Genomic DNA, 5765 nt, shown 5'->3' on the forward strand with positions numbered 1-5765 from the left:
TGTCTTTGCAGGAAATGACAGTGCAGACAGTGCACCCACCTTCTCCCCCACTCCACCTCCAACAGCAAAGGCACTTCCTGCGGCGGGCGCCAAGAGCTCCGCTTTGAATAAAGTCAAGGAATCGGCTGCCCCTGTAGGAAAGCGCCCTTACTTGAGCACCTCCAGGGAGGGAATCCCAAGAAGGTTGAAGAAGCCGCGCAACCTGTCCACCTTCCTGAAAAGGACAGAATGGATGATGACCTAGGAGGACAACTCCTCGGGAGGATGTACAATGGGTCACACGTGGCCTGAGTGCTGTGGGTCTACACTCACCCTTCATGCTCTACAGATACAGATAGATGGTCGAGTTTTACTTTTTCAACAAGCGTTCAATTCATCATTCTTCACCAGACAGGTGACACATAATATCAAAGTTGAACAAAGATTTGGTTTTCTATCGATCCCATCGAAGGCATCTTTGTGTTAGGAATCACACGTTAAAAGGTGAGACCTCATTAGTCCTTAGCTCGCACAAGTTTCTCAACTTCTGAGAGTTGTCGTTTGTATCGGGGCGACAGCTGATTAACGGAAAACACAGATTTTCAAACAGAGTTTTTTGTTAGAGGAGTCGCCACTCACCCTCATAGTTAAATTTTAGATTTATACCATCGGATCAGTGATGTTGATGGAAACCATTGTCGTTAGAATGTTGAAATATCTGTTGTTTTTGATACACGTGATTGAAAACCTCTTAAAGTTAAAGTAATTGACAAAGATCGCCACTGTTACGTGATTTAATGCAAAGCGTAAAAAGAAGTTATTTATGAATGTCATTGCAATATCTCATCATCATAAACAAGTTTTATTATTGGAAATACTTCCCGACGCATTCCGAACGACACCGTAAATATAATCATGCCTAGTCGATTAAATTTGATAAGGTGGGTAGATATGGGTTTGTGCAATCGAAACTTTCGTTAGAGAGCGAATTATATCGGATTAACAGTGACACGTGACCGCAAGTTGTATAGAAATCAGTAAGTTGAAATTGATTTGAGGTGTAGAAGTTCACAGAAACTAGGACACATAATTATTGAGAGATTATATTTTCAAAATATTGTTACATAATTTTTGATTAATAATTTTGTAGAATATTTATGATAATTTTTTGAATGTTATTGAGCTATTTTTATTATGTGAGAGATTCGGTTGATGTTAATTTTTCATGCCATTACATTATCTCTTAGACTGATGTCTGAATTTTTCATGTTGAAACAATGATTATTAACTCGACTAAATTGGACCTGAATGCGTTTTCGAACTGCTGCCAAAATATTTCAATGAGGCTCTTTCACGAAAAATGGTTCTTGATATGATACTTTCATGAAGAATGGTGAATACTTACTTGAAATTACAGAAAATTCTAACTTTCCTTCAACATTTATCAACATGAGTTTTCTGATCTCCTCTCATAGATAGCGTATACGTGAAAGAAATCACCATTGTAGTCAATGTCGAAGCTTGTTTTAGAAGTTTGTTCAACAAAGTGCAGATATACTTTTAATTAAAAATCGAAAAAGACGTACTTGCAGTAAAGATTAGATTATGCTATCCCAATCAAGCTATTGTTATATAAAAAAAAACTAATAAAGATCACCAAGAATTAGGTTCTTGTGCCAAGTGTTAATCCATTTTCTGTGAGTTCCTGACAATCCAGAAATTATAGATTCGACCCATTTTAGAATTGTAACACCAATAACCGCGGTCAATATGACAAACCCTACTTTACTGTAAGATGATAAATACAGAACACTACTTAAACTGCACAGTATAATTCTCGGTGAAACCACTAGAGTGAATGAATTTGGCGGCTCTTCACCCTATCACATCAAGAAAATGTAGCTTACATGTGGATCCCTAATCATGCTGCTCAAATTGCACAATTGTAACTGAAGTCGATGCCCCAGAAGCTGATATTACCAGTCCTGAATATATGAAACGAACGATATCTCGTAAGAAGACTTCAATTCGTCAATCCGAGGCCACTAGTGAGAAATCTGATTCGCAGGGGAAAAATTCGCATTGGCCTCACACGTCTTATCTCGAGTTACCTTGTAACAGGCGATGATCCACCTTCCTGCGAAACACACAATATACAATCATCTTTGTTATTCTAGAGCAGTACCTAATTTTCAGAATAGAAAAAATCTATTTGAACTACAGTTCAATAATACTACTACGATTCTGAGAGATCAAGCATGCAGTTCTTCAAAAATATTCCATTTTTCTACGTGGCTCTCTAGAGTCATATTTCTAAATTGATGTTTTGTGAGACTATTTGATTGAAAACTATATTTGTTCATATGAGCCACCAAGGCTAGTGGATGACACTTTATTGTTGAGAAGGACTTCATCAAGCTTATCATCTGAGTAGTTTCAATAAATTGGGCATATATCATTTCACACGACGATATTCAATGTCCACGCATAAAGCAAGACACCTAACTTGTCGATACCATGGGAGTGACTGGTGGCACGAACCTTTATACCCATTATGTGACTACAGTAGGTTGTTGGATACACCATCCTGGCATTCCTCTGTTCCCGATGCAGTTTTTGGTCCCGTCTTTCACTGTCGCAAACCAAGCCAAATTCCACTTCATTACTTCAAAAGAGTAGAGTGAAATCGGAACGACAAGCATATTTGCGACAACAGCAACTGTGTTCTTCCCCGACAGTTCATATGATCATACATATCGCCTGTTATGCTGACTTTTGTCACAGAGAGAGTTTTTCACATTAATTACCTCTCGGGAGTGACGTTGTTCCATCTCGAGGTAAGTATATGTCTTTTCGGCAGCCATATAATGTGGGAGGTTTTCGACTACGAGCTACCAAATTCCATACCAAGACCATGAATGCACTCTTTGACTACTCTCAAAGACTGAGAAAGATCTTTCTATTGTAGAGCAAGTTCTCCAGAACGGCATCAGTTCTTCAAGACATCCAACTACTTTCTCAGGTACTGCAAAATGTTTGAGCAAATGAACGAATTGAAACAACATGTTATCGGTATGTGATTTTTGGTATAGACGAATCTCCGTTTTTAGAAGTAAGAACGGTCTAACGCTCGACAACCAAGCTGAAATCTGCTCCTCTATGTTCAGCCAAGAATTGAAAATGTTCTCCAGGTCGCGATGGGTAGTTGGCATAGTTTCTCAAACCAAGTTCAGCATATTCAGAGTCGGAGAAGCAAAGTTTTCAGAGCACCGAAGAGCTCTTTGAATTCATTTGGTAGTGAGCTCTCGGAGCTTTCTGCAGAAAGTTCCGAACTGCACTACGGCTGATGTGTACAGATTGGAGGGTTGCGAATATTCATGTATATTCTTCTAGAAGAAGAATACCGCTACCGCTGCTCAGGAGAAGTATCGCCTCCATTACAAATGGAGGCGATACTTCTTGTTCGCATCACTAGTAACTTTTCAGTCACCACTCGCACTAGTATTCGATCAAGGCAATGCTGCTTGGTGGTATTCAGTTCAGCAACTATTCGCCTTACGGCAAATGTGAAAGGCCTATCAGCTTTTCTGTGATACATGCTGTCTTACCAACTTGATCTTAGCTTCCATACTGTGTATTCTTTTTACAAATTTCCGAAAAAAAGAAAGGTGGAATTCCATCTTTCCGGCTGGGAAAGTGCTTGAACGGTATCGAACACGGCAGTGATGATTTCATCATCTTCTGTTAGGGCATTACGAACTTCTGCATCCAATTGAGCCAGTTTTTGTAGTTTCAGAGGCCTAATCTTCCGTTTTGATTGGCCCCACTGTAGGCATGATGAGAGTCTTCTGTTCAACCAAACCAATGAAAGATTAAACTACCACCTCTCATTGAGGGTGATGAGGAGCTACATCGCTTCACTGACGGATATATGAAACATGGCTCCTCACATTTTTGAAAGGAAGGGCGTGAATTTGACATCATAGAGCAAGCATTATTGCCATGTATCCTCTACGTACAGCCTTACTACTCTCATAACAATGCTTAGTTCACTTGTTTCCTCGTGGGTTAGTTAACCTCTTCTTCGTGTTTTTGGAACCTATTGTGAACTTGACGCGGTGGTTGGTGCTGTTTACCCACGGATGGTAATACACTGTGTGTTCTTGCTTCTGCGCCAGGGCTGGTGATCCAGTTTTGAATCAGTTTTTCGAATAAGTACTATATTATTATTTTTATGTACTCATGGTGTTACGCTGGTCGATCACTCTCCCGAAGTTCCGACACCATACAATTGTACTCCGTTATTGTAACCAGTAATCATTCGCCACACCTTAAGGCTAGTGATCATTGAGTTCTAGTATCGTATGCTATAAGTACGCAATGATTCGAGAATGGCAGCCTTCTGCATTTGTCCGCTAAACTTTTCATTCTCAATTACGGATATCCCCCTGAGCAAAAGGCATCATGGGTGTCTCGTCAATACCACAAGTGCTATAGATGGTGAAAAAATGACCGTATTCAAGAAACACTTTTTTATGAGATCTTCACCAAACAGTTCCACGTAAGTCCAACGCATGTTTCGCTATTGTATGGCAAAATACGTGTTGCATTTTTGTTAAACTGTTCAGGTGAAAATCTGACAATGAAGTGTTTCTCAAATACGTTATGCATTTTCATCAAGTATCGACCAATTCCAACACAACAGGCCATGATGCAGTCTCAGTTTCCAACTTCAGCCTATTCGACCTGAGGAAAACGAAGGTCTTCAACGAAGTTGCTGAAAAATACTCAATGCACCAACTTATCTTCATATTGCCGTTTATGTGGGTTTATGCGGGTTTCAAGTTTAGTATAGTTCGTTCAGTATTGTCTTTGAGTAAAAGAATTTCAAGAATGGAAACATGTCGCTACATCAAAGAAAGCAACATAGTCGGCTGAAGCAAATATCACTGACATTCACCCGCCAAATCATTGAGATATGTCTACCTTCTATATCCCTTGAGGACGCCGCTAGCGAGCCATTAAAATAGGGATATGCGACAGAGAACGCGAAAACACCGAGAAAGAATGCGAAAATACCGCCAAAAGAATCGCTCGATTTTTTTTCTACGTTTCTACGTTTTTTTCTACGTTTTCTACGTTTGAGATAATATTAATAGGCGTCGCACTGGGGGTATTAATATAAATTTTCCATTGATATATTCTGTATGATCAGAAGATAATTAAAATATGGTGAAAACTAATTTTGTTCAAATATTTTATTTTGGGAAGGACAATTTATATTTGAAATAGTTTTTTATTATTTAGAATTGTTACCTCCCAGATCTATGAAATAAGCAGAATATTAAATTTACAAATGAATATAAATATAGAAAAGACAAAAAGTTACTGCATTTGATAAATTAGCTTTTTGGAATAAAAATCAAATTTGTCATCAACTTGAATTTGAAAAATTTTGCTTATTGAAGGAAATATGTATCATCTGGTGACGTTTTAAAGACTCTATCCATTTTCTTTATCCAACCTATTTAAATCAAAATATTATCATTTGTAGTTATGATTCGTCTTTTGATGTAAATAAATTTGATATCATTATTATCATTGACACTGATAAGATCAATTTGATCGTTGGTATGATAATGAAGATGGATGAAGTATTCGAAACATCACCAGATGAGTATTAGAAATTCGAACATCTGATTTCGAGTTGATCCGCGTTCAAAATTTTGCGTTGTTCGACGTTTCGGCTTTGATTTTGACATTTTCAGGAAGTAAAAAAGTGTGGC

This window comes from Leptinotarsa decemlineata, unplaced genomic scaffold (genome assembly GCF_025532065.1).
Source record: "Leptinotarsa decemlineata unplaced genomic scaffold, Ldec_3_MD MMD2_tig00000035_RagTag_RagTag, whole genome shotgun sequence".
Lineage (NCBI taxonomy): Eukaryota > Metazoa > Arthropoda > Insecta > Coleoptera > Chrysomelidae > Leptinotarsa > Leptinotarsa decemlineata.